This window comes from Anopheles marshallii, chromosome 2, assembly GCF_943734725.1.
Source record: "Anopheles marshallii chromosome 2, idAnoMarsDA_429_01, whole genome shotgun sequence".
Lineage (NCBI taxonomy): Eukaryota > Metazoa > Arthropoda > Insecta > Diptera > Culicidae > Anopheles > Anopheles marshallii.
In genome coordinates this window covers 87,625,784-87,632,794 of record NC_071326.1, presented here as the reverse complement: position 1 = coordinate 87,632,794, position 7,011 = coordinate 87,625,784, and positions in this window count along the sequence as shown.

Here is a 7,011-nt window from a genome sequence, read left to right as displayed (position 1 = left end):
AGCGGTATTTAACTGACCTGAGAGTCTGGAGTTAATTATTCTGCTAATAAGCTCGATGTCGCAGAGGTGATGCGTTGTTGTAGTCGGGAACAACTGATTCTCCGCTTTCCCAGCTGTTGGCGCGTGAGAAACTTTAAGTTGGCTTCCGAATCGAAGTAATAACTAGCTCCAAAGTATTGCAGAATAATTCTTGCTAATGTTCCAATCACTTTGTTTCTTTCAGGAATGATGAGAATTTTTGAGAAAATGGTTTCTCCTGCAATATTCTCAATATTCCATAAAAACAAAATTCGAAAAAAACTGATAATTTCTCGAAAGAATCATATTACAAAGTCTTCTTCAATCAACTGCAATAAAACGCTTTTATTTCCTATTTTGATGTTATCACACTTGGAGATATCGGAAGAATTTCTTGCCTTCAGCGATAAGACAAGTTCGATAATAATTGCAGGGTAATTGGCCCCGTAATGGATAGGCAAAAGCAAACGCGATAAAATGTCATTCTTCATCCTTAAATATGACACACGCAAGGGCAATGCTGTGTCCCACCATTAGCAATCCGTAGTGCAGTGTAGTAATTGCATTCGTTTCTCGTTTCTTCCCATCTGACCAGTGTCGGAACAGGAGTGAAAAATTATGTATGCACCTCTACTGGCAACTCGCGACATCAGATAAATGTGTCATATGTCCGCATGAGTGTCCTCCCTCTTCGGTCTCTCGGTTACACGCCTTCTTCACAATGTTATCCCGCTTCGATAAGTCCCAATGATAAGCGTTTCCCTGCAAGAATCAATGGGAATATTACACCGCATCGTCCATCGTGTGCCAAACGATCGCCTCCCGTTTAAAGTATACTCATTTCTACAGGCTTTGATTTTTGCTTGAGTGTGTGTTTATATATATTTATTCATTTGGCTTCAGAGTCGAGAAGAACGAAAGAACGTAGTGATATTTCCATCGTGATAAAATCATCATTTTTCTTGCAGGTGGCAAGTAGCAAGATCCGGGAATCTGATTCCCTCCCTTAAAGGTACCGTGCGTCCATGACCGTGAGATAGCAGGAAAGAAATGGAAACAAGCAGTCGTAGCAGAAGGAAACCTTGACACTTCTTGTGCTTTTAACCCATGTTGCCGATCGGTATCCGATGCAAACTCATTTCTCGACTCTTTCCGTACCAGTAGCTTAATGTGCGGACATTAAGCGAGTCACCCTAAACGAAAGCTTCGCCATATAAAAAAGAACCCCGGGAGGGCAGACTTTAATAAATAACCGTTTAGTACAGGTCGGAAAGATTAATATATGTCCCGGTGCTAGTAGCGGAACGGGAAGAGAACCTGCGAAAAGAAGCTCTCGACCGGTCCCGGTAGTTAATTTATATCCGGCAATCGACCACAAGGGCGCCTCTAATCTGCGAGCTGCAATCGATGCCAACCAATTGCCATTGGTCGATCCTGCTAGATGATGATGATGATGATGGTGGCCCTGACAATCCGATCGGTGCGATCGGTACGTCTCCGGGCAAGGCAAAAGTGACAACAAATCTCGATAGATGCTCCCGGGGCACCCGGGACAGAAGCTGATTCGTGTGTCAAGATAACGCTTTGGGGTCGCTGGATACCTTACTCCGAAATGGTGGTTCTTGGGGCGCAATCACGATCGATCGATCGGCCAGTGCGAACGGGCGAGCCGATCTGCATACGATCTCGCGAGGCAAAATCGTGACATTCACCTGCCCAAAAGCAACCGTTTTTCCGCGAGCTGACGATTCGACAAATGTCTCATGTACCGCGACGGCTCCTCCCAGGGATAGGGATCTACCATTTTCTGTGTGTTCTGCGGGGAATCGATAAAGATCGACACCGGCTTTCCTGTGTACTTGGGGCGTGCTTTGCTTAGAACGTCCAATGCACGACAGTACGACATAAGCGCAGGCTTAAGAATCGGGAAAACGGATCTGCTTTCTGGAGCTAATTAACGACTGCCGGAAATGAGCAGGCAGCACACGCAGCGCATCCAACTGTCTTCGGACGAGCACTTGGGAGAAGATTTACGATACAGGTACGCCGAGTTGATGATGTCAGTTTTATTACACGACAGCTTAAGTATCGGTCGTCGATTCTTGGACAGGTTGGATTACGAATTTGGCAGCCAAATTTATTCCCTTTTACCATCTGTTACGGAGCGGGCAAAACGATTCGCAGAAAAATCCTGACAATTGCTGGGGACCGTCGAATGCTGTTTCGCTTCCAGCGTTAGCGTGCCATCTGACACATTGTCAAAACAATCCTTTGCACCAAACGAGCTCGACTTGCGAAAACTGAGGTCACAAACATCTGTGGTACACAACTCGCTCTGTGTGTCAGTTGGCAGAAAAAGTGCTAATGACTATGTTTTTTTTTCTGTTCCTCCTTTAATAACCATCATTATCGGGTCGTTTGACTCCTGCAGTTACGAGGTCTTGGGTAACAAACTCACTGTTTTAGCGACACTTCCAAAACCCCGATAGTAAATGACAGTAGCAGCGGTTAATAAGATGTTTAAAGATTAATGAAGATGACCGAAACACGCTCATACTCGGACGTGCTACATCCCTCGTACCCAGTTAAGGGATCGATTAAGGAAAGTCTCGTTCAAGAAATTATTCTTTTAACAAATCGTACGATCGTTAAATTTATCTCTAATCGAATGATAAATGTACAAGCTTACAGTCCAAAGTTTGTTGGGGAAGCGTAAAAACCGTGTGGCGTTGTGAACGTTGCCGACATAAATCTTCCCCGTAGCTGCAGTATCGCGAATGTTGAAATGTTTTGCTGTAACATCGTACTAATTCCCGCCGCAAAGCGTCTCTCGTCCGAAGCTGGAGCGAATTTGTTTCATTTCACAACCCGCACCCCAAAACGCACGGATGCTAAAGTGCCACGGAAGGTGTAAAAGTGCAGCAGGACGGTGGGAGAATGCACCGAAATGGGGTCCGAAGCGGAAACGAGTTAAAAATATTGCGTGCAATTTGTTATCATTCCACAAAAAAACCAGACATGTTCGCATGTTTCGATTTCATTGCAAGTGAAGCAACGGTCGGTCGGGACGATTGTTTTGTTGCTTGGTCGGGATGGTTTCACTTCTCGAGAGGAAGTGTACAACGAAACCCTGCAATCAGCAATTATTTTCCAATAAAAAAGAAGCACAAAAAATAGCGGCTTCAGCATCCTTACCGGGGTTTCTTGGGCGATCTTCTCCATCACTTCATTGTGGTAGGATTGGTTGCTTACAAACCGCCACTGCACACCATCCCGTCTGCTTTTGGACAAACAATCTTTAATTAGACCGTTCGCCGGTACCTTCCAAACCCTTTCCTGCCGGACCGAAGTCATCGAAGCCATCCCTCGGAGGTGATTTGCGATCCACCGAAGTACAACACGCAATCCGGGACAGGTCCACCCATGAATCCCAATTGCCCCGGTGCGCCGGTATGCAAATGGACCCTTTCTTCAGGGCTTTGCGTGTCTCCCGTTCATCCCCAACCCGCAAACGAGTGTGATCAGCTGAAATTAAAAACATGAAAATGTCTGAAGAACAACTAACCCTCTCGCTCGCCGTATGGTGTCCGTTCGATCAGTTTGCCATTTGTCAGTGGTTTTGGTGGCACTAGAACCAGTTGCGGTTATGGAACCATTTGAATCTAGGCCCGCCGGGACCTAGTAATTATTGGCAGCATTCCATGTGTCACGGACGATTAAGCCTCCGGGGCCATTCCTCGGCAACTTGATTCGAGTGGCGCTGCACAATCATTTTTATTGCTCCCGAAATCGCTACACTTCTATGCACCGGTGGCTTTTGCAGACGTTCCATTATCCACACGCCACCCAACACACTCATTTGCATCCATCAACCCCGATGGTGTCCTCCAAACGGTGGTTGCAGGTGTCGGTACCAACCTTAGCTGCATGGGACCGCATAGGACTAACGTTTGCCTTCACTTCCTCCGTACTGCTTTCGAAAACCAGGCTTTCAGTGCATGGGTGCAATGGTGCAGCGAGATTAAAACCGATAATCGTTTAGCTCGGAACAAGCGGCTTCAGCACCTCGGTCGGTGTTATTTCAGCAAATTATCCATCGTCAGTGCGCCGGTATGGTTGGTGCGGTTCTTGCCGTTCCCACTCTCCGCTTCCGAATCATTATCACAGGCAGCAATAAATAATATCCAAAGAGTGCAGTTAGAAGGGGAATTAAGACGGCGAAGCAGCGGGAGTGAGGAGAGACTTCGATGCCACGCGAAACAGTAGCCGCCATTAAGAAGCAAAGTACTCGGATGTGAAAAGGGTAGGTAACGATGGTTGGAACACACTGGAGCGTGTTCCGTCTCAAACTGCAGCTCAACGCACAAGAACGTTTATGGTGTGGTCAGATATAGCAAGCAAGTAACTCCATTTAGAATTATTCTGCGTTGAAGTTTCAACGCTATACAGAGATAAGGTGTGGCGAGAGTAGTTCCATTTACGACAAAACAAAACATTTGAATGCAAGTAAAATATAATTAAACATATTAACGCGTGAAATGGCAATGCAATATTTTTTTAAATTGCATTTCAAGTACTGTTTTGGTATAGGCAATATTGGAAAACTCAAACCATTCAAATGTTCAAAGTTTGACAATTGCATATCGATTTTTTAAATTAAAAACAAAACCAAACATTATTAAACTTATTTGAAAATTATTTAAAAATCTTTAATTGAATTCTACGCCTTCCAATTTGTACGAATATTCTGCTAATGAGTCATTGCATTGGAACTTCAACGACTAACGCAATTGTTCACACCTTGAAAACGGTCTTGAATATCAGTAAAATAGTCTACATTCCAGACAATTGTTTGTATCACTAACGATAAATGTATGTTTCAAAATTTTATCTCCTGTCCGGCACCTTAATTGTCCACCTGGATACCTCTAAGCCGAGCGGCACTTAATTTGTGAGGCGTTAACAACAAGAAATTCATTTCGGGACCGCTGCGCACCACCCAAAACTGACCGGTCTTGCTCCCCAAGCAAAGCCCGAGTGTCAAGAATTTGCTTTGCTATCGCCCCTAGCCCGCAGGCAAATTGTTGTTTCACTTGACGTGCTCCCCGCATCCAGCACGGGTGAGCTGAGGGCAGGGTGTGAGGTGTTGCGGGCAAACACAACTTACCTGCATGGTGCAGTTTTTGCATCAGCTCCTACCCGGGAGGGCTAAATGCAACCGTGCAAAGGTGTTGATGTCTGTCGCACCGTTTCCTCAACACGACACGCGTGTTTGAGTCGCACTTTTGCGTTTTCTGCGTCCTTTCTCTCTCTCTCTCTCTCTCTCTCTCTCTCTCTCTCTATCTCGATCGTGGCATGCGATGCACCGTCCATTCTGACCTCTGACCCTGCTCGAAGGCAATCGAAACTGGACCCGAACGTACAAGAAGCTGTACTACAGCTTTACGAAAAGGGACCACCTTGCGCTAGAAGCCGTTGGGTAGGTATCGAAATAATAAATATAGCCTGTGGCATTCATTTGCATTAGGAACAATGCAAGTGCCGCCAACGATAGTCGCAAGACACCATGCACTCGTACAAGGCATGAACGCTCGGTACAAATGCGCCCCATTGCACTGCCGAACAATGGCGGCCGGAATCGTTTGACTTAAACCGAATGGCAGCTGAGACCCCGCAGGGCCATAAATATCGTACGTGCACGTTAAATCAAAGCAATATTTATTGCCTTTCGGGTTGCTAATTCACACCAAACCGTGCCACAGTACGGCTGCTATCGGCACAGCGTATGGTAGCAGCCGACCGGTATCTTGCGGTATATCACGTTCGGGGGGTTTTCATGTATGTTTTATAAGCTACCGAGCGGCCCACTTTAGGCGAAGGTGGTCAAACACTCGCTCTCTACATAAAATATCAATTTCAAATAAACGAACACCGTCGAATATGTTGCCCCAGAGGGCAACTGTTGTATGTTTCGACGAAAGGGAAGCATCACAATCGCTGTACAAGGTGGTGCTGTGTGTTTCTGAGGTGTGACTTTCACTTTTAATTCTTATCGCAACGATGGGTACGAAGGGGACACCTTCGCACGATTTGAAGTGATAAAATATGCAATGGAAACCCATGTCTAAGTGTGCATTAAGGTAATGAGATTTTCGTGTGAGGGAAGGCTGGGGTGAAGTTAGTAGAATTAGTTGACCAAAAGGAAGGTACGCACTCTGGCAACCATTCGGTCGGTTGATAGGGTTGTAAGAACTTTGCTTTCTAGAAACGGGAAATAAATGTTGTTGATAGTATATACAATGTACGTTCATGCTCTCTTGGATTAAAAATAGATGAATTTCCATTTATTTCATTAAACACTTTTGAAGAGCCCTAATATCTATGAAGTACCTTTCATTTGAGATAATAAGGAACTCTCTTCAATCACCTGCTTACTATGAACTTCATTGTGGTACACTGTTGGAAATACTGTCACCCAATTCCACCTCAACTAGTGCAAACGCAACGTCGCTAGTTGACACACACTACGTCACACACTAATTGTATCGCGGGGTTTAGTAAATCAATCAAACGTCAACAGTGTTTGTTTTGACAGGGCACGTTCCAGCCGCATGTGTGGTGTTTCAATGACAAACACTTCCATATAATCGAGGGTGACAAGATTTGCGAAGGTTTTGAGTTTCGGAAAATGGTGGACCCCAAAAATCGTTCCCAGGACCGTACGGGTATTTTGAATACACACCAACTGGAACTGATTTCTACCACCCCGTTTATAGTGATTCATTACTTAATCGATTGACAGCTTGGGAGACTCTGTATGGCTTGAAAGAGGGGGGGTTTGTCATGTACCCCAAAAAGGCGCACGAGCGCCCAGTTTGACATAATCACGACAAATAAGCGGCGTTCCGAAAGCTCGGTGCGGTCCGTCCGAAACCCCAAGTTTTGCCCTTGAGTGTTCGGCGAGTCCGTTCGATCGCCGGGTTGTTGTTTGCC